The sequence below is a fragment of the Pongo pygmaeus genome, chromosome 6 (genome assembly GCF_028885625.2).
Source record: "Pongo pygmaeus isolate AG05252 chromosome 6, NHGRI_mPonPyg2-v2.0_pri, whole genome shotgun sequence".
Taxonomy (NCBI): Eukaryota; Metazoa; Chordata; class Mammalia; order Primates; family Hominidae; genus Pongo; species Pongo pygmaeus.
In genome coordinates this window covers 111662850-111689290 of record NC_072379.2, presented here as the reverse complement: position 1 = coordinate 111689290, position 26441 = coordinate 111662850, and the positions used below count along the sequence as shown (strand labels likewise).

General features: G+C 38.5%; 1 long non-coding RNA gene across 1 annotated transcript in view; it reads left to right on the top strand.

Annotated features, from left to right (window-relative positions):
• Positions 1-24776: 24776 nt before the first annotated feature.
• The window catches only part of LOC129040017 (uncharacterized), a 41544-nt gene continuing 39879 nt past the window's right edge, over positions 24777-26441 (top strand). The window contains exon 1 of the long non-coding RNA XR_008503528.1: positions 24777-24852. This is a non-coding gene — a long non-coding RNA (uncharacterized LOC129040017). The remainder of the gene's footprint in view (positions 24853-26441) is intronic.

Sequence of the window (26441 nt, the reverse complement as noted above, 5' to 3'; positions counted from 1 at the left end):
AACACAAACAATCCTATTAAAAGGAGGGCAAAGGACATGAACAGACACTTTGCAAAACGAGACACACATATAGCCAACAAGCATAAGAAAAAATGTTCAACATCACTGATCATTAGAGAAATGCAAATCAAAACCACAATAAGATACATCTCACACCAGTCAGAATGGCTATTACTAAAAAATAACATACTGGTGAGGTTGTGGAGAAAAGGGAATGCTTACACACTGCTGGTGGGAATGTACATAAACTCCGCCATGTGAAAAGCAGTGTGGTGATTTCTCAAAGAACTTAAAACATAATTATTATTTGACCCAGCAATTCCATTATGGGATACATACCCAAAGAAATATAAATTGTTATACCATAAAGAAACACGCACACGGATATTCACTGCCGCACTACTCACAATAGCAAAGACATGGAATCAACCTAAATGCTTCTCAATGGTAGAACTGATAAGATGTGGTGTATATTTTATATACACCATGGAATACTATGCAGCTGTAAAAAAAATGAGATCATGTCCTTTGCAGCAACAAGGATGGAGGTGAAGGCTATTATCCTAAGTGAACTAACACAAGAACAGAAAACCAAATACTGCGTGTTCTCATTTATAAGTGGGAGCTAAATATTGAGTACATATAAACATAAAGAAGGGAACAACAGACATTAAGGCCTACTTGAGGGTGGAGGCTGTGAGGAGGGTGAGGATCAAAAAACTACCTATTGGGTACTACTATGCTTAGTAACTGGGTGATGAAACAATCTGTACACCAAACCTCCGTGGCATGCAATTTACCTATCTAACAAACTTGCACATGTACTGAACCTAAAATAAAAGTAAAAAAAGGAATCAATATAAATGCAATGTTTTTGAAACTCATAGAAAACAATCAGAGCTCATATGAATAATGATAATTTACATGTGTATAATCATTTACTAAACTTTCCTGCACATTCTTTCTTTGAAACATCATTGTATGAAACTCAGAGTTTACAATCTGCGTGTTATTTTTAAGCTTCCTCAAAGTTAACACACCCAGAAAAGTGTTTAGGTTAAATTCTACAGAGCAAGTCCAGGGCTTTTCACTGGGAACTATGTTGCGCTAACAACATGTACTTCACATAACCTCCAACTGGTAACCACACACCATCATGAGCATACTCTTAAAGGACTAATCAGAAGCTTCTAATTTTGAGCCCAGGGAAGTTTAATTGTAGAAAGTTTATTGTGACCTCATTACTTACCTACTAAGATTTCAGAAGTTTGACTATAGATGGATAATTGCCAGCCCAATACTTCGTTTCCTCTTACGTGAATTTGGCCATTTTAAGAACAGGAATAGCTGGTTGCAGTGGCTTACGCCTGTAATCTCAGCACTTTGGGAGGCCAAGGTGGGCGGATCACCTGAGGTCATGAGTTCGAGACCAGCCTGGCTAACATCTACAAAATTAGCGGGGCATGGTGGTGCACACCTGTAGTCCCAGTTACTCAGGAGACTGAGGCAAGAGAATTGCTTGAACCTGGGAGGTGGAGGTTACAGTAAGCTGAGATCACACCACTGCACTCCAGCCTGGGTGAAAAGAGCGAGACTCTATCTCAAAAAAAAAAAAAAAAAACAAAAACTCCAGGAATAAAAACCAAAAGTTGTCATTGCTTCCTACAGAAGGATCAGGTAAGTTCAGGCATTCACCCACTTATCCTGTGTCCGGAATTGGTGGGTTCTTGGTCTCACAGACTTCAAGAATGAAGCCGCGGACCCTCGCAGTGTGTTACAGTTCTTAAAGGCGGCGTGTCCGGAGTTTGTTCCTCTGATGTTCAGATGTGTTTGGAGTTTCTTCCTTCTGGTGAGTTTGTGGTCTCGCTGGCTCAGGAGTGAAGCTGCAGGCCTTCGCGGTGAATGTTACAGCTCTTAGGGAGGCGCGTCTGGAGTTGTTGGTTCCTCCCAGTGGGCTCCTGGTCTCGCTGGCTTCAGGAGTGTAGCTGCAGACCTTTGCCGTGAGTGTTACAGCTCATAAAAGCAGTGTGGACCCAAAGAGTGAGCAGTAGCAAGATTTATTGCAAACAGCGAAAGAACAAAGCTTCCACAGGGTGGAAGGGAACCTGAGCCGGTTGCCACTGCGAGTTAGGGCAGCCTGCTTTTATTCTCTTATCTGGCCCCACCCACATCCTGCTGATTGGTAGAGCCCAGTGGTCTGTTTTGACAGGGCGCTGATTGGTGCCTTTACAATCCCTGAGCTAGACACAAAGGTTCTCCACCTCCCCACTAGATTGGCTAGATATAGAGTGATGACACAAAGGTTCTCCAAGTCCCCACCAGAGTAGCTAGATACAGAATGTCCATTGGTGCAGTCACAAACCCTGAGCTAGACACAGGGTGCTGACTGGTGTGTTTACAAACCTTGAGCTAGATACAGAGTGCCGATTGGTGTATTTACAATCCCTGAGCTAGACATAAAAGTTCTCCAAGGCCCCACCAGAGTAGCTAGATACAGAATGTCCATTGGTGCATTCACAAACCCTGAGCTAGAGGCTGGGTGCTGATTGGTGTATTTACAATCCCTGAGCTAGACATAAAGGTTCTCCACGTCCCCATCAGACTCAGGAGCCCAGCCGGCTTCACCCAGTGGATCCCGCACTGGGGCTGCAGGTGGAGCTGCCTGCCAGTCCCGCGCCGTGCGCCGGCACTCCTCAGCCCTTGGGTGGTCGATGATGGGACTGGGTGCCATGGAGCAGGGGGCGGGGCTCATCGGGGAGGCTCCGGCCGATCGGGAGCCCACGGAGGGGGTGGGAGGCTCAGGCATGGCGGGCTGCAGGTCCCGAGCCCTGTCCCGAGCCCTGCCCCGCGGGAAGGCAGCTAAGGCCCAGCGAGAAATCGAGCACAGTGCCGGTAGGCTGGCACTGCTGGGGGACCCAGTACACCCTCCGCAGACGCTGGCCCGGGTGCTAAGCCCCTCATTGCCCGGGCGGCAGGGCCGGCCGGCTGCTCCGAGTGCCGAGCCCGCCAAGCCCACGCCCACCTGGAACTCCAGCTGGCCCGCAGGCGCCACGCGCAGCCCCGGTTCCCGCTCGCGCCTCTCCCTCCACACCTCCCCGCAAGCTTAAGGAGCCGGCTCCGGCCTTGGCCAGCCCAGAAAGGGGCTCCCACGGTGCAGCGGTGGGCTGAAGGGCTCCTCAAGTGCCGCCAAAGTGGGAGCCCAGGCAGAGGAGGCGCCGAGAGCGAGCGAGGGCTGTGAGGACTGCCAGCATGCTGTCACCTCTCAATCCCATCCTCAACAAATGTGTATGTAACCTTACTTTTTTTTGCAAACAGGGGAAGGAATATCTTGACATTATTCTTTGTATCTAAGGAAACGCAAATAATTGGTGTTTTTAGTTTGATGTGGCAATCTAATTGGAAGGGCTTCAACTAAATGTTTACAGTTATATTTTCTTTGGGTGCTTACTATTTTGTATCTTATACCTAATATACTGTAACAAAATTATCCATCAATGTCTAAGGTCATTCTAAATGATCAGTGAAATCAATGGCATGCATGTAGGTCAATCAAAAAATTGACTGGGCCATCTACTTATAATTTGATTGCACTGTACTTGACTAGCTGTATCTGAAATAACCTACATGATACAAAATAATCATATCAGTAATTCAGTACTTATTGGGCCAAAGTTAAAAAAAAAAGCAGGTTTATTTTATGTCACGTTCAAGTTACTTGCTTGCAACTAGACTTTAAAATATAATTTTAAAACACTTTATTTAATAGAAGTATACTTTCCACTGTAATGAATACATCTTGTAAAAATTCAGACAATACAAAAGCACATAAAGTATCAAGTCATCTCATAATACTAACTTTGTTTCTAGTTTCCTAGGCAAATCTCACTTTAACCTTGTAAAGTTTGCCTTTTTAAAGCATCTTCTTTTAAAGTTCTTAAACAATTATATAATCTCAAAATTGTAAATGTAAAAATCAGTAAATTGTTATCTCTGGATGCAGCAATACTTGTCCAGAGGGGGAAAAAAATAAATTCTCCTCTCATTTAACAATAAGTAAATATTGTTTACTCTTGCCTCTCAAACACATGTGTTTATTATTTATAAATTCAATTATTGTATGACTATTTGATATTACAAAAAGTTATTCTTTTTAAGCATTCTTTTCCATGATCATTCACTTACATTTTTAAATTTAATAATAAATTTTTAAAAATTTACCCATAAGAAAATAACTGCTGTAATAAAATATAGAAAGTACATGTTCCAACTCTCTTAAGTTGCTGGACTTACTTTCAAGAGATTATCAGTGGTTCTCAAACTTTAAGTGTGAATTAGAATCACTTGTCAAAACACAGACTGCTGGGCTCCACTCCTGATCTTTCTGAATTAGTAGGTCTGGACTGAGACTCACAAATTCATATTTTGAACAAGTTCCAGGTAATCATGGTGGGTCTGATCCAGTGATCACATTTTGAAAACCACTATATAAAAAAGCATAAATATCACTTCAGAACTCATCTTTCTAACTGTTACTGAATCTTGATTTTAATGGACAATTTAGTGCTATGTATATAGAAGGTTTCTGTAAATGCTGTTAACTAATCAGTTCTAAAACTAGATGTAAAGCAAACTGGAGTACAAACCTACCAGCTACTAAATAATTCACCTTGTCCCCTAGTATGCCAATTGAGAAAATCTTGGCCTGGGTTTCAGAGAGCACAGGTGCATAAAATAGCCTTTGTTATTTTATTTTATTTACTGACAATAGCAATTTCAGTCATCCTGATACAAGCAATATAACGGTAAAATAAAATATGCTTAATGAAACATGAATGAACTTGTTGATTCCAGGATTTTTAAAGCAATGTTTTGATAATAGTAGATTGTTATTTTTAAAACAAACGAAATCACAGCTTGATTTTTTAGTTTCATCATAACATTAAGCTTATTTGCTAAAATCTGGAATGTGTATATTAGGTTGTTTTGACAATTATCTTTCACCCTGCGTTACTAATTTAAGCAACATGTTTCTTCTATTTTTCACCCAACACTATGATTAATGTAATCAATTAATTAATTAAAGGAGATGTTTAAGTTCTTTCCCGTAGTTGCACCAGTTCTACCGAATTCTGAATGCTACTTAAAATATCAATAGACTGGAAGAAAGTAGTTAATAATAATTCTTTTCCTTTGATAATATGTTATGGTATTCATATGACTCCCTCTGGTGGCAAATGTAGCATGGAATGTTAATCTTTTTCAAGGAATATGCGTGTATATCTTTCCTTTCATATAAAGCCAGTGATTCTTTCCTTCCTGTTGTCTTCTCTATATTAATGCTCTCAAAATCTGATGTGACCACTGGAAGCTGTCAAAAATGCCCAATTCAGTCAATATGGAGGTAGACTAAATTTCTGTCAAAAATCATCCTGGAAAATTGTGTCAAATAGCTTATGCATCCTTTTAACAATAAAACCAATACTAAAACACTTAATTAAAGAAAATGACTTCCCAAAATCAAATCTCAAACCCTCTAACTATAGTTAATTCATAGTCACATATAAACTTAGTCTAAGAAAACCTAAGTGTCTGCATCAAAAAATATCCTCAGAGTTTCAGACAAATAAAAGTCAATCAGAGATAAATTTGAATTTTGCCTCTGCCACCTGGTGGATGGGTAACCTAAGTCATATTATCTAACCTTTGTGAGATATGATTTTCATATCCATAAAATTGGATAATGCCTACTTTATGAACTTATTATAATGATTAAACAAGACAATGTTTTTAAAGGCCCATCACTGTGTCTAACATTTAGTGAAACACTCACTATTATTATAGTTATTACTTTAATTAACAAATTGAAGCAAAGGGAATTAGAAAAAAGAGTTAGGAAATTGAGACCTTCCAAGCTCACCCCACTACCAGGCCAGCCCCCATGGACTCAGGGTTCAAGAACCACCCCTGTACCATGTCAGCCTCCATATCTTCAGGGATCCAGGCTTCAGACAGCTCCTGTGGACACGAGTTTCAGGCCCACCCCATGGGCCCAGGAGATATGACTAACCCAGTGGACCCCAGAACCAGGTTAGCTGCTATGGACCCAGGAGCCAGACCTGCCCTAGTAAAAGGCTCCAAGCACACCCCAGTAGACAAGCTCCAGGCCTGACCCCACAGACTCAGGCACCAGGCCAGCTCCTGTGGACCCAAGCTCCAGGTCCACCCACCTGGATCAGCTGATCTGTATCAGATCAGCCTGCCCAAAACACTAGCTGCATAAAGCCCATGGACCCAACCCATAGACTCTGCCAGACAGTCTTTCCCAGAACCTCTGGATAAGATGACTAGTGAAGGGCTTTACCTGCCAAAGCCAGTCTACAAAGATTGAAATAGGTCTCTACTTGTTCAAATATGCAGACACCAACATATGGCCAAAAGGATCATGAGTAATCAGGGAAACATGACGCCACCAAGGGAATAAATTAAAGCATCAGTAGCTGGCCCTAAAGAAATGTAGATCTATGAATTTGAACTGCCTAACAAAAAACTCAAAACTCAAAATAATTGTGAAGAAGCTCAGAACGCTACAAGAAAACAGTTCAAAGCTAAATGAAATCAGGAAAACAATGCATGAACAATACATGAAATAAGTTCATCAGAGATAGAAGCCATAAAAAGAACAAAACAGAAATTCTGAAGCTGAAGAACACAATGACTAAACTGACACATTCCATGGAGAGTTTCAACAGCAGGCTCGGTCACACAAAAGAAAGAATCAGTGAACTCGAAGACTTGGCATTTGAAATTGCCCAGACTGGGGGAGAAAGAATGAAAGAAGAGAGAGGAAAGCCTACAAGATTTATAGGACACCATCAAGCAAAACAATATATGAGCAAAGAAAGGGGCAAAAAGCTTACTCATTTATTTTTTAAAAATAGACAGATAAAGTTATATGTATTTTTGTGTACAATATGTTTTGAAGTATATTTACATTGTGGAATGACTAAATTTAGCTAATTAGCATATGGATTACCTCAGAGAGTTCATCATTTTCATGATGAGAACACAATACAGTTACTCTCTTAGCATTTTTCAAGAATACAATGTATTATTAACAATAGTCACTGAATTAGTTCATTTTCATGCTGCTGATAAAGATATACCCAGGACTGGGCAATTTACAAAAGAAAGAGGTTTACTGGACTTACAGCTCCACATGGCTGAGGAGGCCTAACAATCGTAGTGGTAGGCAAGGGGGAGCAAGTCACATCTTACGTGGATGGCAGCAGGCAAAGAGAGAGCTTATGCAGGGAAACTCCCGTTTTTAAAACCATCAGATCTCGTGAGGCCCATTCACTATCATGAGAACAGCGCGGGAAAGACCAAACTCCATGATTCAGTCATCTCCCACCAGGTCACTCCTACAACATGTGGGAATTATGGGAGCTACAAAATGAGATTTGTCTGGGGACACAGAGCTAAACCATATCAGTCACCATGTTTTATAACAGATACCTTGAATTTATTCCTCCCGTGTAAATAAAATTTTTTGTCCTTTGACCAATATCTCCAACACTTTTATCTCCCAACCACAAAAGCCTCTGGTAACCATCATTCTACTCTGTACTTCCATAAGAGCAACTCTTTTAATTCCATATATGAGTGAGATTATTCACTGTTAGTCTTTCTGTGGTTGGCTTATTTCACTTTGCATCATGTCCTCCATGTTCACCCATGTGGTAACAAAAGGCAAGATTTCCTTATTTTTTTACAGCTGAATAGTATTCCATGTGTATATATACCACATTTTATTCATTCTTCCATTGATGAACACTTAGGTTGATGATTCCATATCTTGGCTATTGTAAATAATGCTGCAATAAACATGAGAGTGCAGATATGTCTTCAACTTACTGATTTCATTTCCTTTGGAAATATATCCAGAAGTGGGATTGCTAAATCATATGGTAGTTCTATTTTTAATTTTTTGAGGAACCTCCATACTGTTTCCTTAATGGCTGCACTAATTTACATTCCCACCAGCAGTGTACAAGTGCTTTCTTTTCTCCACATCTTCACCAGCACTTATTTTTTAAATCATTTTGATAATAGTCATTTTAATAGCTATGAGGTGACATCTCCTTGCAGCTTAAAGTTGTATTTCTCTGTGACATTGAACATTTTCTCACATATCAGTTGCCCATTTGCACGTCTTCATCTGAAAAATATCTTTTCAGGTCCTTTGCCCTTTTTTATTTGTTTGTTTTTTGAGATAGAGTCTCACTCTGTCTCCCAGGCTGGAATGCAGTGGCATGCTCTCGGCTCACCGCAACCTCCGCCTCCTGAGTTCAAGCGATTCTCCTGCCTCAGCCTCCTGAGTAGTTGGGACTACCGGCGCCCGCCACCACACCTGGTTAATTTTTGTATTTTTAGTATAGATGGGGTTTCACCATATTGACCAGGCTGGTCTTGAACTCCTGACCTTGTGATCCACCCGCCTCAGCCTCCCAGAGTCCTGGGATCACAGGAGTGAGCCACCACACCCGGCCTTGCCTATTTTTTAAATCAGGTTACTTGTGTTCTTGCTATTGAGTTGTTTGTGAGTTCCTTATATATTTAGTACATTAACCCCTTATCAGATGTACAGTTTATAAATATTTCCTCCCATTCTGTATAGAGTCTTTTCATTCTGTCGATTGCTTCCTTTGCTGTACAAAAGATACTTAGTTTGAGGTAATCTCATTAGTCTATTTCTGCTTTTGTTGTCTGTGTTTTTGGAGGTCATAAACATAAAGTCATTGTCCATACCAACGTCATGGGGTCTTTCCACTGTGTTTTCTTCTATTAGTTTTGTATTCTCAGGTCTTACATTTAAGTCTTTAATCTATTTTGAGTTGATTTTTGTATTCAGTGTGAGATAAGGTTCTAATTTCATTCTTCTGCATGTGGATATCTAGTTTTCCAAACACAATTTACATAAAAAATATAGGCAAAATTTGTCAATTAATAAATAAATTTTTCACTAAAAAAAAAAAAGAAAATTGAGACTTCTGTCTGATTTTTGTCTGAACCTTTCAGAGCAACTACTTTAGATCAGGTAAATGTGTGAGGTTCAGGTCAGAGTAAGCCCACAAAAGTGAAGAATGGCATTCTTGAATCAACTTCCCAAGTGATTTCCCAAGTGTAGTTTCATAAACATATGAAGCTAATCTGTTGTTTAAGTGTGTGGTGTTTTAATACATTAACAAAGCACATCTAACTGCAACAGTGGAATATCAGAGTTCTCTCCTTTCATTCAACTTGCCTATAATTCTATAGTTAAGTCAATATGTGCATGCTTGTTTCTGAGCTAAGAGGTAATAATTGATTTTTTATCAATTCACTTTTTATTGATTGACTGTGATGTCTGTGTGCACATCTTGATTTATGATGTCTGTGTGCACATCTGTGTTAACAGTTTTGATTGGTTAGTTAAAATAAGCTACTTGGCCTGCCTCATTTCTCTGTTGTTTTGTGAACATGTTAATTTTTTGAGAGTTAATGGAATATATGCATGGCCACAAATGTGTATGTTTAAGGATTTTTTTAGTTGTCACGAACTTCATTTAGTAAGGTAGACATTTTACATTGTGAATTATTTAACCTTTCTTCCAAGAAAAAGTGATGCTAATATAGATTGGTCAGGGACAAGAGCATTATAGTTGGGCCATAGTGCTAAGGACATGATCTGTCTTTCATCTGGGATTCTGTTTCTGCTTCTGAATGTCACTTTGTCTTTTTGGATGCCTTCCAATGCAGCTGAAGTAAGAGGGACCAGGCTGCCCCATTACCTCTTGAGCTATTATCATCACTCCTTCCCCTAGCACTGGCTTTTTTTGTTTTTGTGTAAGAGGGACCGGGCTGCCCCATTACCTCTTGAGCTATTATCATCACTCCTTCCGCTAGCACTGGCTTTTTTTGTTTTTGTGTCTTTATTTGTTGTGTTTTGTCTTGTTTTGCCATCAAAGAAGTACAATCCAATATATAAATATGAATTTAGAGGGAAGAAAGCTACTTGGCTTGCTTTGTCTCCTGCTCAGATTAAAACCAAGATGTCAGCCAGTAATGCAAGTGTCCTTTGCCTGACCATGGCTCTGTGCAGATATTCTTATTGACAAACTTGAGGGGAGAATTGGAATGTATTCCTGGGCTTCTGTGTACAAATTAAAAAAAGAAATTAAGAAAGAATGAGAAGAAATAGCACTCTGTGCTTTTCAACCAATATAAGTAAATTATCTAACAGTATAAAGTAACTTCACAGTAATACAGTCAGCTTCCCAAAGTTAATCATTTCTGGACCTAGCCAAAATTGATAGTCCACTGGCCAAAAAAATCAGCAAAAGAACATTACCAGGGGTGCTTTACATCTTTTACATATATTCAATGACAGAATTATTTTTTATTCCTCCACTCCATTGCTCTACATATATATTCACCAAGCCCTCTTGCCTTGCCTGTCTTCAAAACACCTCTCAAATGTATTCCACATAGGAATTATCATCAACAATTTCTCCCTTTCCTGTACTCTGTCTCACATAGAATAATTAAAATTAAAAAGTCAAATATTTTCATCCTAATTTCCAGACTCCCCACAATCTACCTGACATTACCCAATCACTCTCAACTCATATTCTACCTTCTTCAATATCTGTCCTCTCTTTTTCATGAACTTATCTGCCCAACTGTTTTTCTTCCCTACTAAGGAAGTTAAAGTCCTTATTCCTACTTCATCCCCTCTCCTAAAAATTGGTTAGAATGTAGGCATTACATTCTACTCTCAAGAAAGAGGAGGGCTACTTCTCAATTATAGTACAAGGGGTAAAGTATTTAAAAGGATTGAAAAATTACACAAATATGAAGATAGTTCTTTTGGGATTTCTTCTTACCGGGAGACAGGGAAAGTGAAGGCTCCAACCTGTCCCTCTGTTTCCACACAGCTAGGAAGATAGGCATGAAAATCTTTTCCCTCCCCAACACTACACCTGAGCATTGAGGCAAATTCTTTGCCTCTTACACACTCTGCTGTTTCTTTCTTTTTAAAAAAATTTTGGAGAAGCCAAGATGGCAGACTAGAAATAGCTGTGATGGGAGGCTCCCACCAAGAAGAATGAAAACAGTGAATGAATTCTGCACCTTCAGCTGAGGAATCCAGGTTCTCCTATTTTGACTGACTAGGTGGTTGGCATGACCCATGGAAAGTGAGGTAAAGCCCAGGAGCCACGTGGGGCAAGGGGAGCTCCTCCCTGAACCAAGGGAGGTGGTGAATGATTGTGCTATCCCTCCCAGGAAACCATGCTTTTTCCATGGATCTGTGCAATCTGTGGATCAGGTTATCCCCTCGTGAGCCCATGCCACCAGGGCCTTGGGTCCCAAGAACAGAGCTGTGCAGATTCTTAGTAGCCACTTGGCTGGAGACTGCCTAAGACTACCAAGATCCTGGAGGAAGGGGTGGCTGCCATTACTGCTGCCACCTGCTGCCTGAGATGACTGAGCTCCGGGGAGGAGGGGCAACAGCCATCAGTGCAGTGCCAATCTGACCAATAATGAGTTCTGAAATTAAGGTAGTAATAAATAGCCTACCAAGCAAAAAAAAAAAGCCCAGGACCAGACAGATTTATAGCTGAATTCTACCAGAGGTACAAAGAGGAGCTGGTACCATTTCTTCGAGACTATTCAAACAACTGAAAAAGAAGAACTCCTCCCTGACTCACTTTATGAGGCCAGTATCATCCTGATACCAAAACCTGGCAGAGATACAACAAAAAAAGAAAGCTTCAGGCCAATATCCCTGATGAACAACTATGTAAAAATCCTCAATAAAATATTGGTGAACTGAATCCAGCAGCATATCATGAGGCTTATCCATGATGATCAAGTCAGCTTCATTCCTGGGATGCAAGGCTTGTTCAACATACACAAATCAATAAATGTAATTTATCACATAAAGAGAAGGACAAAAAACACATGATCATCTCAATAAATGCAGAAAAGGCCTTCAATAAAATTCAACATCCCTTCATATTAAAGACTCTCAATAAACTAGGTATTGATGGAACATACCTCAAAATAATATGAGCCATTTATGACAAACCCACAGCCAATATCACACTGAATGGGCAAAAATTGGAAGCATTCCCCCTGAGAACCAGCACAAGACAAAGATGCCCTTTCTCAACACTCCTGTTCAACATGGTATTGGAAGTTCTGGCAAGCACAATCAGGCAAGAGAAAGAAATAAAGGGTATTCAAATAGGAATAGAGGAAGTCAAACTGTCTCTGTTTGCAGATGACATGATCCTATATCTAGAAAACCCCATCGTCTTAGGCCAAGAAAAGCTTTTTAAGCTGATAAGCAATTTCAGCAAAGTCTCAGGATATGAAATCGATGTGCAAAAATCACAAGCATTCATATACACCAACAACAGACAAGCAGAGAGCCAAATCACGAATGAATTCCTATTAACAATTGCTACAAAGAGAATAAAATACCAAGGAATACATCTAACAAGGGAAGTAAAGGAACTCTTCAAGGAGAGCTACAAACTACTACTCAAGGAAATCAGAGAGGACACAAACAAATAGAAAAACATTCCATGCTCATGGATAGGAAGAATCAATATTGTGAAAATGGCCATACTGCTCAAAGTAATTTATAGATTCAGTGCTATTCCCATTATATTACCATCGATATTCTTCACAGAATTAGAAAAAACTAGTTTAAAACTCATATGGAAACAAAAAAGAGTCCATATTAGCCAAGACAAACCTAAGCAAAAAGAACAAAGTGGGAGGTATCAGGCTACCCAACTTCAAACTATACTACAAGGCTACTGTAACCAAAACAGCATGGTACTGGTACAAAAATAGACACACAGACCAATGGAACAGAATAGAGAGCTCAGAAATAAGACTGCACATCTACAATTCAAGAAACCTGACAACAACAAGCAATGGGGAAAGGATTCCCCATTTAATAAATGGTGCTGGAGAACTGGCTAGCCATATGCAGAGAATTGAAACTGTACCCCTTCCTTATATCTTATACAAAAATTAACTCAAAATGGATTAAAGACTTAAATGTAAAACCCAAAACTATAAAAGCCCTAGAAGAAAATCTAGGCAAGACCATTCAAGACTTAGGCACAAACAAAGATTTCATGATGAAAACGTCAAAAGCAATTGCAACAAAAGCCAAAATTGACAAATGGTATCTAATTAAACTAAAGAGCTTCTGCACAGCAAAAGAAACTAATATCAGAGTGAAAAGACAACCTATAGAATGGGAGAAAGTTTTTGGAATCTATCCATCTGACCAAGGTTTAATATCCAGAATCCACAATGAACTTAAACAAATATACAAGAAAAAAACAACCTCATTAAAGAGTGGGCAAAGGATATGAACAGACACTTCTCAAAAAAAAAGACATTTATGCAGCCAACAAACATGATAATAAGCTGATCTTTAGAGAAACGCAAATCAAAACCACAGTAAGATGCCATCTCATACCAGTCAGAATGGTGATTATTAAAAAATCAAGAAACAACAGATGCTGGCGAGGCTGTGGAGAAATAGGAATGCTTTGACACTGTTGGTGGGAACGTAAAGTAGTTCAATCGTTGTGGAAAGAGTGTGGAAATTTCTCAAAGACCTAGAACCAGAAATACCATTTGACCCAGAAATCCCATTTCTGGGTATATACCCAAAGGAATATAAATCATGCCATTATAAAGATACATGCAGACATATGTTTATTGAAGCACTATTCACAATAGCAAAGACATGGAACCAACACAAATGCCCATCAATGATAGCCTGGATAAAGAAAATGTGGTACATATACACCATGAAATACTATGCAGCCATAAAAAGGAACAAGATCATATCCTTCACAGGGACATGGATGGAGCTGGAGGCCACCATCCTTAGCAAACTAATGCAGGAACAGAAAACCAAACACTGCATATTCTCACTTATAAGTGGGAGTTGAACAATGAGAACACATGGACACAGGGAGGGGAACAACACACACAGGGGCCTGTCGGGGGTGGGGAGCGGGGGAAGGGAGAGCATCAGGAAAAATAGCTAATACTTGCTGGGCTTAATACCTGAATGATGGGCTGATAGGTACAGCAAACCACCATGGCACATGTTTACCTATATAACAAACCTGCACATTCTGCACATGTATCCCAGAACGTAAAATAAAATTTTAAATTCAGAGGGACCTGTGCAGGTTTGTCATATAGGTAAACTGTGTGTCGCAGAGGTTTGGTGTACAGATTGTTTCAACACCCAGGTAACATGCATAGTACCCTACAGGTGGTTTTTTGATCCTCACCCTCCTCCCACCGTTCACCCTCAAGTAGGCCCTGGTGTCTGCTGTTCCCTTCTTTGTGTCCATATGTACTCAATGTTTAGTTCCCGCTTATAAATGAGAACATGTGGTGTTTGACTTTCTGTTCTTGTGTTAGTTTGTTTAGGATAATGGCCTCCAACTCCATCCATGCTGCTGCAAAGGACATGATCTCATTCTTTTTATGGCTGTGTAGTATCCTGTGGCGTCCATATACCACATTTTCTTTATCAATTCTACCATTGATGGGCATTTCGGTTGATTCCATGTCTTTACTAATGTGAATAGTCACTCTGCTGTTCCCTGCTGGCACACAACCACACTAGAGTTGTAGATAATCTTAGAGTCCAGCCTCCCAGGGTGTAGCTCACTGGATTTCTATATTGGGGATTAATGTTAAAGCCTCCGCTTATCAAGGTCAGCCTGCTTTACTTCTGTTGACCAATCTTTGATTGCTCCCTTGAAGATCTTGAGGGTGAGGTGGTTTGAAGTAGGATTCAGATATACCTTTGTACTAAAAAAAATATTTTTTTAGTTTTTTAAGTTGTTACTGTTTTCATTTTTAATGTTTAATTATTTTAAAAATATCATGTGTACATGGTAAAAAAATTCAACAGGTAAGTGTTCCTCCTTCCCAAGTCCTGTCTCCAGAAATGTCTGCTAACTATATTTTACTATCACAATAATACTGTCTCTCTGTCTATGAATGGGGCTGTCATCACAGCCTAATCTGATGGCGGATAACAGATGGGAAGACAGGCAGGTGGCCTCAAACAGATTATCACAGGTAGCAAATGTCCAGCTCTAATTTTGGAAAGGGCTTTAAGTTCTAGAAAACCTGAAAGTGAGATATAAGGCTGACAGCCCAAAGATAAGCAGGACACAAGGAGAGCTTGGTAACAAAGCAAAAGACAGATAACAGTTATCAGAGGAAGGGGCCAAAACTAGACCAACCACACAGATGGGCTGACCCTGAACCCCTCTGCTACCAGCCAAGTACTCCTTAAATTCCCCTACAGCATAAATACGATTGTTTCCACACCAAGGATGGAGGCTAAGAAAGCTAAGTCTCAGAGATTAGAGAATCACAGTAGAAGGAAAACAGGCAGAGCATTATGGGAAGAGTCATTTCTGTATTAACACATGGCTCCTACACATTTCCTTTTTGTGTGATTTGCCTTATCTATCAATTCAACTATGAAGTCCTTGAAGATAAATACCGAGGTTTTTTCCTACGTTTGTACACAATAATAAATTATTAAATTTACTTATCTTCTGTGTACAGTCCACTGTTTTGAGTGATGTGAGAATTTCACATATCGAAAAAAAAAGTTTATTTTCTTACCTTTCCATTAGAAGTTTGTTGGCCTTCTGAAGTGGGATAATTCCCCATGGAAGATAAAAGTGTTCCTGAAAAGTAAAATTAAATTATATTTCTGGCATATGCACATTTTACCTACAAGTTGCCAAAAGCAATCAGATTATTTGGACTTAAGCATCAGAATCAAACTGAACTCCTTATTTTGACCTTAGACCAAAATGCTAATAGTATGATTAAGTGATTGTTTAGAATAAAACATAGTCAATTCTGGGAAGTTCAGTATGATTAATATCTGATTGCTCTTTGCAATTTTGAATCCTTTTCTGGGGTTTTTATGTATAGTGTGATTGGATACACAAGAACAATCAGAAAACACCCAGTCCGATATCAACCTCCAGGGAACCAATTGGAACACACACACACACACACACACACACAAAGTTCCATGGAGCCTAAATACCCTCCAAGTGTACTGCATCCTTCAGAGGTATATGGGCTTTACTGCCTAAATTATTAGGACTGTTGCTCAGCGAAGCAGTCTTGCTACTGTATCCCTTTCTGATCTCATCTCCTATTATTCTCCCATCTGGCTCATTCCACTCCTACCTCAAACAGGCCAGACATACTACTAACCCCTTAAGCTGTGGCATTGCCTTTTCCCTCTATCAGAGCACTCTTCCTTCAGATATCCTCATGGCTCATTCTGTCAAGTTCACTTCCTTTGTGCACTTGCTTGGAGCCATGACCACAGAGCAATCTATTATTTTCTTTTATAACATGTATGACAATTTGTATATTTAATTTGTATATGTGATTGTATTTATTATTTAATTTTTTGTTGAATGGAAAATTTTGTGAAGGAAGACACTTTGTTTTATTCCCCACTGTCCATTTAACAAATAGCCATTAAGTCTAACTATGTACCAAGTACCATTATAATGGACACAGTTGTGAAGAGAGAATTTACAATCTAGAAGAGTGAGAGGTACATAGATAACACACAAAAATAATAACATGTTATTTCAAATGGTAATCAAGGCTTTGAGGAATGTAGAACATGGACGTATGATAAACAGTGACTAATGGTTGAAGGGCTCATTAAAATTGGCTGGTCAGGGAAGGCCTCTCTCATTGGGTTGAGATAGGAATTATATGGTGGAGTCCATCGTGAGAGGATCTGGTGGCTGAACACTCCAAAAAGAGGAAATAGAAAGTGCAAAGGACCAACACTAGGAAAAGTTTTAACATAAGGTGTCACAAAGAAATTCATTGTGTCCAGGGGTTTGTGAATGACAGGGATGACATTGAATGGCAATGACAGAAAGGGGCCAGATCATACAGAGCCTTGTAGATCATGCTAAAGCATTAGATTACTTTGCCTTTTATGTGTAGAATAGTTTATAGGAGAGCAAGAGTGGAGGCAGCTGGGAGGTTTGCCCTGATATAAGAGATGATGATGACTGGAATCAGGGTGGTTGTAGCCAGAGAGAAGTGGGGAAAAGTCAAAATACAGATTAAAGGTGAAATTGACAAGACTTTTCAATGGATTGGATATATGCAGTAAGGGGAAAAAGGGAATCAGGGATGACTCCTTGTCTTGAACTGGACCTATTTAGTTGGCAGATGTCAATTCCATTTACTAAGGCATATATTCAGTGCTTTGCACAAAGAAGTGCTCAATAGCTATTGAATACATGAATCAACACTGAGGTTCTGGGTAAAATTTTGTTTTAATAAAACAGTTCCTCTGATAAAAACAGAGGTTGGAAACTACAGCAATTAGAGGGATCTGGAGTTTTACATGCAGCTTTTTATCTCATTTGAGTGAGTTGAGGTAATGACTCTACTATTTTACTTGGCAGTTCTTCACAGATATAATCCCCATAATGGAACAGTGGGTATATGTACACACAGAGCTGGCTTCTGGTAGGACCAGGGTAATGCCAGGCTTGATATGGACAGTCCTGGAGAACTTTGAAGATTACCTCTAGGAATCTGGGGCAGCTTGGTTGTGAGTAAGTTTGCAGTTGCAAAACAATGGCTTGGTCAAATATGGTAGTTCAGACTGAGCTTGCACAGCATCAGAAGAGGGAAACTTGGTCAGGTAGGTTGGCAGTAATACTGAGAATTAGGAACTGAAGACCCTTCTTAGAGAGCTCCCTTGAACAGGACAGGAGCACAGGCTAGAAGGAAGTCAGAGATCCCCCTCTAGAACCCAACTCAGACAGCAGAAGTCAGAAGAGAGAAGAGGTTTATGTTGATTAACAAAAAATCATAAACACTAGAGAAACAAAGAGTGAGTCGAAGTTTGAGTTTCATCAAGAAAAGATGATTGTGCCCCCCAATTTTTTTCAATCCTTTTCCACAGAGTAATTTGATGTTTTCTAGACATGCCAAGTTTACAGGATGTGAACTACTGGAAATTGAATGGGGAGCGAGTGTGTGAGGCAAGGTATAGCAGAATCCTTTAGCTGAGGGCCTTGTAAATCACACCATATAAGCAATGACTTTCATTGACTATGTGCAAGGCCACCCTTAGGTCTGATTAGTTGAATACATTGATCACAGCATGGAAAGGTTATCCACCTTTAGAACTGCTGGGAAGAAAGTGAGGAGCAGGATCAAGAACAGATGCTTTATCTCCCATTAGGTTGCACAAACCTGGAAAATCTAGAAATCTGCTGCCACTCCCAGCACCTCAGACAGCTAACAGGAACCAGTGACAGATTACCCAGAATAAAAACTCCAAGGGGCATCTGAAGTTAAAGGTTATAGATGTCAGCTGATGTGGCCTCTTGGGAAAGCTAGTGCTCTATTTCAATAGGATTATGAGGTTTAATTGATTAGTGCTGCTTAAGTGTGTACCATCCAGTCATAGAGTTTGTAGTCTTAGCTTCATAGATTTGAGTTAATTTCCTCCCAAGGGAGGCATTTGCAATTTTTCTTAAGTGATAGATTTAACCTAATACCCACAGTGGTTAAAATCTTGATAGTTAAAAAGTAAAAGTTAATGGGTTTCAAACAAGCTGTTCCCAATATCTACACAATTTGTTCTCTTTTTTATGAATATTCCCAGGTTGAGGGTGAATTGGATGAAATAGAAGAAATGCAAATCTCTTCTTCAGATTGGGTTTCTGAGGCGACATCAAGTGCCAAGCAAGGGAAATTTCCATTTTCATTAAAAACAAATTTCCATTTTATTGAAAAATACTATCATTTTTGAACTGTAAGGATTAACAGTACTGAATTAAAATTCTACCACTTATTAACTATGCAAATTCGAACAAGTTAATTTCCCTAAGTCTCAGTTTCCTCACCTGTAAAATAGTGGTAACAGTAACGGTGACTATTAAATGAGATAATGCAAAATATAAGACGACACTTGCTTGGCAGATATATTCCACCTATTTATTGCTGTTATACTAAATGTTTTGAGAATTGGTTTATCCTCTAATTAAGTAACTATGGATTTGGGTATTTAATTTATAGAACTAAACTTGAACTCGAAAGCTTGAGCAAAGCGAACATTTTAAATGGTTTTTCAAATTATTTTTCTATTACTTCTCTGTGTCAAATCTGAGTCTAATTTACCAGAAAGATGACACTCAAAACTGAGGTGATTATTGTACTGACAACTCCAATTATCCAGTCTTTTAAGGATCCTAATATGCATATATTATTCACTATAATCTTTTAATTTTTCAATGCTATCAGTTGGGTAAAGCACAGCTTGTTTGAGAAGATATTTCTTCATCTGTATTTACAGAAAGAAAGGGTACATGCTACTGTGCTGTTTTATTGAGTGAAATAACCCATGGAAAAATCCTAATCTTACTGCTAGGATACTCTTAAAAAACAACAATCTACTTGAATTCAACTCTAAGCAGTATGTGCAAGGCACTAGGATACAATAATTAGTCATTAAGAAACAAGAGAAGCAGCTGCATTTCCTGTACAGTTTGTCTGTACCAGAAGCTGGAGAGCCTGAGAGAAATCTGTTTTAACAATTAAGAGAGATTTCTTAATCTCTATATGAACTATTAAGTAAGAAGAGTGAATACATGAATATATATTGAGAACACACCACCATAAAAAAAATCCAAATCTACGTGTAAGGCTACATGTAAGAAAAGAGTTTTAAAGCCACAAAATGTGTGTTTAATCTTAAAGTTGTGTTAAGTTCTACTTTTGACCACACTTAACCAGGACTGAGCCATCCTCTGCCACAAACATCAGAAAATGCAGATGAATATGCTCCCCAGCAACAGAGTAAATTCAAAATATCTGTTGGTAGGAGAGGCAAGTTGTGTTTATCCTTTGGGCCATTGAGCAAATTTGGAATCATAGAAACTGTTTTTTTCTTACAAATACTCAGACTAGGAAATTAAAACAACAAACAGCACTTAAAATGGTAGCATTGTGCATATGAGACTTTGAGTATTATAACGAAAATCATTTTTTTTTAAATTTATGAATTGCTTATTTCTGGAATTTTCCATTTAATATTTTTGGACTGTGGTTGAAATCACAGAAAATGAAACCCTGGATAAAATGGGGATTACTTGTGTTTCTTTTTAAAAAAACAACTTTTATTTTAGGTTCAGAAGTACATGTGCAGGTGTGTAATATAGGTAAACTCATGTCATGGGGGGTTGCTATACAGATTATTTCATCATCCAGGAGCTAAGCCTAGTACCCAATAGTTATTTTTTCTGATCCTTTCCTCCCTCCCACCCTGCACCCTCAGGTAGGTCCCGGTGTCTGTTGTTCTCTATGTATCCATGTGTTTTCATCATTTAGCTCCAACTTATAAGTGAGAATATGTGGTATTTGGTTTACTGATCCTGCATTAGTTTGCCGAGGATAATGGGCTCCAGCTCCATCCATGTTCCTGCAAAAGACATAATCTCCTTTTTTATGGCCACATAGTATTCCATGGTGTATAAGTACCACATTTTCTTTATCCAGTCCACCTTTGATGGGCATTTAGGTTGATTCCATGTCTTTACTCTTGTGAATAGTATTGTGAATGGTGCTGCAATGAACATTTGCATGCACGTGTCTTTATGGTAGACTGATTTCTATTCCTTGAGTATACACCCAGTAATAGGATTGCTGGGTCAAATGGTAGTACTATTTTTAGCTCTTTGAGGAATCACCACACTGCTTTCCACAATGGCTGAACTAATTTACACTCCCACCAATAGTGTATAAGTTTTCCATTTCCACCACAACCTCTCCAGCATCTGTTATTTTTTGACTTTTTAACAATAGCCATTCTGGGCTGGGTGTGGTGGCTCACGCCTGTAATCCCAGCACTTTGGGAGGCCAAGGTGGGTGGATCATGAGGTCAGGAGATCAAGACCATCCTGGCTAACACGGTGAAACCCCGCCTCTACTAAAAATACAAAAAATTAGCCGGGCGTGGTGGCGGGCACCTGTAGTCCCAGCTACTCGGGAGGCTGAGGCAGGAGAATGGTGTGAATCCGGGAGGCAGAGCTTGCAGTGAGTCAAGATTGTGCCACTGCACTCCAGCCTGGGTGAAAGAGCAAGACTCCGTCTCAAAAAAAAAAAAAAAAAACAGTAGCCATTCTGACTGGTGTGAAATGATATCTCATTAAAGTTTTCATTGGCATTTCTCTAATGGTCAGTGATACCGAGCTTTTTTTCATATGCTTGTTGGCCGAATGTATGTCTTCTTTAGAAAAGTGTCCGTTCATGTCCTTTGCCCACATTTTAATAGGGTTGTTTGGCTTTTTCTTGTAAATTTGTTTAAGTTCCTTATATATGCTGGATATTAGACCTTTGTCAGATGGATAGATCGCAAAAATTTTCTCCCATTCTGTACGCTGTCTGTTTACTCTGTTGATAGTTTCTTTTGCTGTACAGAAGCTCTTCAGCTCAATTAGATCCTATTTGTAAATTTGTGCTTTTGTTGTGATTGCCTGTTATGTCTTTGTCATGAAATCTATGCCTGTTCCTATGTCCAAAATGGAATTGCCTAAGCTATCTTCCAGGGTTTTTTTACATTGAAGTCTTTAATCCACCCTGAGTTGATTTTCATGTATGGTATAAGTAAGGGTTCCGGTTTCAGTCTACTGCCTCTGGCTGGCCAGTTCTCCCAGCACCTTTTACTTAACAGGGAGTCTTTTACCCATTGCTTGTTTATGTCAGCTTTGTCAAAGATTAGATGGTTGTAGGTATGTGACCTTACTTCTGGGCTCTCTATTCTGTCCCATTGGTCTATGTGTCTGTTTTTGTACCATTACCATGCTGTGAAAAGCATTTTTAAATACCACAAAATTGACATTCACAGTTAATCTCCAACCTCTTTTACCAATTATTACTTCCTTTTCAAAGAACATCATTACTTATGCTAAATTATTTAGTATATTAATGAGCAGAGTTTTATCTATAAAGAAATAAGTAATATATTTAGTAATTTTTATAGATTCTGACCTACACATACATCAGAATCATAATCAAAATGTGCTGCTTTTATTAAAAAGCAGTAAGCTCACTTGCAAGTTAACAAGTTCGCCTGGCACACTTCCGTGGATACTGATAGAAGAGCCTCCTGAATCAGAAACAAAGGACCATTCATTATTCAGAGCAATAACAGTAGCCAGAGTAACATTTGCAATTGCACCAGAGCCCCAATTCCCATAGGGTTATGTTGCAAGAGTGGAACCGTGAGCTTAGGCGATCCAAATCTTTTATAACAGGCAGTAAGAGTATCTGCCTATTGCTCCAGAGGGAGAGACTATCTCTATGTCCCAAAGCCATAAGCAACCCTATCCTTTCTCTGGAAAGAGACAACATCTCTATCTTCCAGATATTTTCTCTTAGCAAACATCCTTGAAAAGATGGTGGAGAACAAAGGGTACTCAGTGCCTGCTTTGCAAGATGTGCAGAAGCCCGTAGATAATTGCTGCTTAACAATACTAAGCAGTGATTTCTGAGGGAGAGTTTAGAGGAAAGAGAGAATCCTCTCCTGGTGAGTTTTCTGGTGCTTAGGGAGAAGAGTCCCCTTCATGCTGGGTAGGAGAGTTTGGGGAGAGTGTCCAGTTACTTGTGCCGTCAAGGAAGAAAATTTCACCTCCTATTCTTCCTTTTTTTCTGTTCCAATCTCTCAATTTCTTGGACCTTGTTATAGTTGAGGTCTTGGCATTCGAAGACTTGACTTGAAAAACAATTGCCTTAAACATAATTTATAATGGGTGTCAGATTCCCTGACTATTCCTCTCACTGTCTCCCCAAAGGCCCTATTAACCCATAATGTATCTGATTTATAGAGCATTCAGTTTCAAATGCATTGTAAATTAAATAAAGTTGGCAGGCTAGCTAGAGACCATAACCACCACTTACGGAGTGTCTTATGTGGGAAAATGTGTTCTTATTAATGAATCTATTTAACTAATGGCTTTATGAACCATGCCTTTTATTAGATTGCATCTTTTTATTTAATAATCACATTTTTAGAATGTTATTAGAGGAGGTTTACTTTTGCAACTGTCTATGAAAGATGGCACTATTTTCTGCAGCAGCAAAAAAAAAAAAAAAAAAAAAGGTAATCCCAAGTCAAAAGCCTGGAGAAAAAGTAAAAAGTAAAAGGGGATTAAAGCTAAGGGTGTATAAAACAACATGCTCTCAGATTATCATAATTCTCTCCCTAGAGAAGCATCATGGCCAGAAAACAAGTAGTAAAAGAAAAAAATTAACAATATTTCACAAAACTCTCAAAAATTAGTTTGTAATATGTCAGGAAGGAAAAAAACAGAATTATCTCTCTCACTAGAAAAGAATTCTAGTTTTGAGAACATCGCTGAGTATTCCCAGTTTACATTCAAATTCTCTTATGAAATGGGGGCTCTTGTTATACAATAGAACATTACCATTTGTCATCACCATAAAAATGTTCTCTGGTATTCCACTTTCAAGTTTGTTTTTGCTTAATTTTGCCCTATTTCACATAGCTGTAAAAATCTTTTACTATGTCTTTTCTTATCTGTTTTCCCATTTAGAACTTATCAAACATTTTTAGCATTTCAGCATTTTTATATCATACTTATTTTTAGAATTTATGCTCCACCTTTTTTTGCTGGTTGAAAATTATCCAGTTAGTTATATTTTTCCCATATGGAGAGACAGAAATCAACTAGCAAAGCCAAGTGGAATCTTTCCATGTTGTAGTGAAAGGGGCAATCACTATTTCTGTGCTCTAACAGATTGCTGACATTTTTTGTTTATCAAAGTGAGGTTTTCGGTAACTCTGCCACCTTTAACTGTCCTTTATTTTGCTGTTTTCATGAGATCTTATTTCATGTTGATCTTGGGGGAGAATACCTCCTGGTTCTTCTGTAACTGTGGTTCTCCATCTCTTCTCTATCTTATTGTTGAATTTGTGACTTTTTTTCCGTATATCTGGGGCATATTCTTGAAATGTTTCAAAATGTTATTATAAAATATCAAGTTACTAAATTACTCTAGGAAGTAATTTCGAATATTATAGTAAAGCTCATATTAATTAACACCCAAAACTTAAAAATCTAAGTGAACATTATCTTCTTCAACATAACTGCCTTAAGAATTTCTACTTTAGTCCATTGATCTTGCCATCAATTAAAAACACTTTCAGGGATTCCTCTTAAAGGTTTGCATTTAGAACCTGCTGCTTTGTTTCAAATGAACCCAGTAGCAGCAAATCCTAATTTTTTAAGTGTAGACTTTAATTTTTGGATAGAGATAATTGTCATCAGTAGTCTGGTGAATTGATTAATGATCCAACTAGAGGACTATTTGGAAGAAAAAGTATCTGATTATAGGGAATCAGAGTAGTAGTCCTGCCTGACTAAACTGGCTCTGAAAGACAACTTCAGAAAGAACATCCAGAAAGTTTTGAGGCTTCTCAGGGGCCATTGGCTGCCCACATGCCTCGGCTCCTTTACAAATCCCTGGTTCAGCTGGTGGTTGTGATGTGTCACATAGTTCCTGGCATGCCATTGTCCTGAATTCACCTACTAATTTTACCCTCAGAGAAACAGAGAGTCTTTGGAGAGTTGTGAGGAGATGAGTGACATAAACTGGCATGTTCTGAAAGAATCACCCTGGATGCTGTGTGGAGAAAACACTGAAAAGGTAAAAGTAGAAAATGGAGTAGATACCAGGAGTCTGATTAGGAAACTACTGCAATAATCCAGGCAAGAGATGATGGTGGCATGACAAAGAGAGAAAATGGAAGTGGTGCGAGTAGTTGAATTCTGAACATATTTTGAAGATACAGCCAATAGATTTCCCAACCTTTGTCTAGACTGGGTCTCAACCAGAAGCAATTTTACCCCTCAAGGGGCATTTAGCAATGTGTACAGGTATTTTTGATTATCAAAATGAAACATGCTACAGTCGTCTAGTGGGTAGAGACCAGGGTTGCTGCCAAGCATCCTATATTGCATAGAACAGCCTCTCACAACAAGATTTATCTGGTCCAAAATGTCAATTATGCTGCTGAGACTGAAAAACAGTGCTCAAAATGCACTTTGGGCATCCTACTGTATGCTTAGGAGTGCTATAAATTTTTTTCCCAGTATATTTTTTATTTTTTCTGTTTTCCTTTTTTTAACTGATAAATAAAATTGTATATATTTATAGTATACAACATGATGTTTTGAACTATGTATACCTTGTGGAATGGCTAAATAAAGCTAATTAACATATGCGTCACCTTGCATACTTATCATTTTTTGGTGAGAACTTATCTATTCCCTCAGCAATTTTTAATTATACATTATTATTATTGACTATAGTCATCATGCTTAACAATAGATCTCCACCACTTACTCATCCTGTCTAACTTTGGCCAATATGTCCCCATTCCCACACCACCACTCCCCACGGACATTGGCAACTATCATTCTACTCTGCTTCTGTGTGCTCAACATTTTTTACTTCACACAAAAGTGAGATCACACAGTATTTGTAATTCTGTTTCTGACTTATTTTACTTAACATAATGTCCTCCAGGCTCATCTACATTGTCAAAAATGGCAGGATTTTCTCCTTTTTAAAGGCTGAATAGTATTCTAATGTGTATATATGTATATAAAGGGACAAAATTAGAAAGAATATATATAACACTTTATTTGCCAATGGACATTTAGGTTGATTCCATATTTTGGCTATTGTGAATAATGCTACAACGTATCTATGAATACGTTGTAGCATTATTCTATACATTCTATTCAATGTATTCTTATCACAGTATTCTATTGTGTGTCTATATAAAGCCAAAATTAGAAAGAATATATATATAACACTTTATCTGCTGATGGACATTTAGGTTGATTCCATATTTTGGCTATTGTGAATAATGCTACAATGAACATAGGAGTGCAGATATTGCTTCAGCATACTGACTTGATTTTCTTTGGATATATACTCAGAAGTGAAATTGCTGGATCATATGGTAGTTCTATTTTTAACTTTTGAGGAACCACCATACTGTTTTCCATATTGGCTGTACTAATTTACATTCCTACCAACAGCGTACGAGAGCTCCCTTTTCTCCACATTTATCTTTCATATTTTTTATCATAGCCATTCTGACAGGTACATAAGGTAATATTTCTTTGTGGATTTTATTTGCATTTCCTTATTGATAGTGATGTTGAACATTTTTTCATTTACTTATTGGCCATTTGCATATATTGTTGTTTTGTTTTTTTGAGATG